Below are 2,612 nucleotides of genomic sequence, written 5' to 3' on the forward strand. Positions count from 1 at the left end.
TTCTTTACGATCCACCTGTGTGAGTTATCATTCTACCTGTACATCAGGAAACAACTCAAATGCCCTCTCCTTACAAAAGCCCTGCAGCACCTGTTCTACAACTCTCTTACTTGTTTGTGTGCTCTGTGAGTCCTCCCTAATGGACTATGGGTTACACAGCTCTGCCACCTGCCTCCTTAAGCCACCTGGTCCTTAGTAGGTCATGGCAGAGACTTCCAGTCACCTTACTCAACTTCCATTCTTCTCTCTTCCTTAGTGATGGAATCCTGATATTCTCTGGGTCAGGGGTGTGCTACTTCCTCAGCTTCACTTGCATCAAGGGGTGCTCAGTGATATGTAAGGGGGGCATTACTGGTTGGGGCTTCCAGGACAACATTTCACAGAAGAATGACTCAGCTGGGAGCAGGTCTCCCCCTTTTCTTGCCCCCGCTTTTCCTGCCTGGAATACAGACATGATGGAATATAGCCATTTTATTACCCTGAGCAAGAAGGTGGAAGGAGCCTTGATCTCTGATGAACTGATGGAGCCCCAGTCCCAGCTTTGATCAACCACTTCCTAATATTTTCACGTAATAGAATAAACAACAAATTTGTTTAAGCCACCGCCACTGAGATCACTGCCACTGAGATTCTGTCACTAGGGGCAGAATGCAATTTCTAACCAATTCATAGGTCACTAATTAACATTTGTTATATTGAATTTAATTAGAATAATTTACTCTTGGAGATACTGTATGTACCCCAGCTTCAGTTCTGGAGATGGGACACGAGGCTCTGCTGAGAAAGTTATCCTGGATTTGCCAGACTCTTGATGGAAATGTTGGTTTTGACAACTTCCTCCTGGAAATATATGTAAGAGAAGGAAATGAGAGGGGACCTAAAATTGTCGAGTTCTTAGGCTTCTATTGGAGTGTTTCTCGGAATGGGCAGGCTCATGTGCTTCAGAACCATCTGGATCCTTTTCCCATCTATTCAATCAGGCCCTGGAGGGCTGAGTCTGAGGAATTTTCACAATAAAATTTGAAGCTTATTGCTCCAGTTGTTGTGGTAGGTTATCTCACCAGGGAATCAAATTATGACATTAATTATATCGAATTGTGTTGAACTGAATTAATAGGGAGGTCCTTGGAAAGGAGAATTGAGTCTGAGTAATGCTAATTAGCAAGAAGCCATCCCTGCCTATTTTCCCAGAAGACCTGTGGTTTGGGTCTTGGGCTGCCTTGGGAGAGGCAGCAAGATTCACGTTACCACTTTCTTTATACCAAGAGTGAATTCATGCCACTGATCATTGGTTAATGCTTTCTCTGTTCGACGAAGTTTGGATGGAGGTCCTCAAGGAGCTTCTGTGGTGATGCAGATTAGGAGGGTACAGAGCATCACCTAGGGATTCTAGGGAAAATTACACATCACCTCTTTAAGTGGGCTCTAGGGTCTGGAGGCTGCTAGTAAACATTTCTTTACATCAGTAGTTCTCAAAATGTGGTCTGGGGGTCAGCAACATCAGCATCTCTTGGGAAATGGTTAGAAATGCAAATTTTTGGGCTCCACCCCAGACGAGCTGCGTCAGAAACACTGGGTACGGGGCCCACGAATCTGTGTTTTATGAGTCCTCCAGGTAATTCTGATGTGTGCTTATGTTTGAGCTACTTTCAGCCTTTATGTCCTCCTGTCAGCCATTTTTAAAAAATTAATTTTATTTATTTATTTTTGGCTGTTGGGTCTTCGTTGCTGCGCGCGGGCTTTCTCTAGTTGCGGCGAGTGGGGGCTACTCTTCGTCGTGGTGCGCGGGCTTCTCATTGCGGTGGCTTCTCTTGTTGCGGAGCACGGGCTCTAGGTGCCCGGGCTTCAGTAGTTGGGGCACACGAGCTCAGTAGTTGTGGCGCATGGGCTCTAGAGCGCAGGCTCAGTAGTTGTGGCACACGGGCTCTAGAACGCAGGCTCAGGCCCGGGCTTCAGTAGTTGTGGCACACGAGCTCAGTAGTTGTGGCGCATGGGCTCTAGAGCGCAGGCTCAGTAGTTGTGGCACACGGGCTCTAGAACGCAGGCTCAGTAGTTGCGGCACATGGGTTTTGCTGCTCCACGGCATGTGGGATCTTCCCGGACCAGGGATCGAACCCGTGTGCTCTGCATTCGTAGGCGGATTCTTAACCACTGCACCACCAGGGAAGTCCCTGTCAGCCATTTTATAATGGGCACAGAGATGAGAGATGGAGTGAGGTCCTGGGCTCAGTGAGCCTCCAGTAAGCCCCATTTTCCATGTTTGAGACATCCTTGGCTGGGCTGAGTGTCTGGTTTCCAGGCCACTCCTAACTGTGCCCTTCATGTGACACACAGAGGACTGTTCCATGGATTCTGAGCCAGGCCCTGAGCAATCTCACATCTAGGGACTAAGGGTGAGTCCTTCCGGATAGAGTCCCCTGATGATCAGCTTGTTCGTTTAAATATAATTGAATCATGGGACTTCCCTGGTGCTCCAGTGGCTAAGGCTCCACGGTCCCAATGCAGGGGGCCCGGGTTCTATCCCTGGTCAGGGAACTAGATCCACATGCCACAACTAAGAGTTCGCCTGCCGCAACGAAGATCTCGCACGCTGCAATGAATATCCTGCATGC

The sequence above is a fragment of the Physeter macrocephalus genome, chromosome 8 (genome assembly GCF_002837175.3).
Source record: "Physeter macrocephalus isolate SW-GA chromosome 8, ASM283717v5, whole genome shotgun sequence".
Taxonomy (NCBI): domain Eukaryota; kingdom Metazoa; phylum Chordata; class Mammalia; order Artiodactyla; family Physeteridae; genus Physeter; species Physeter macrocephalus.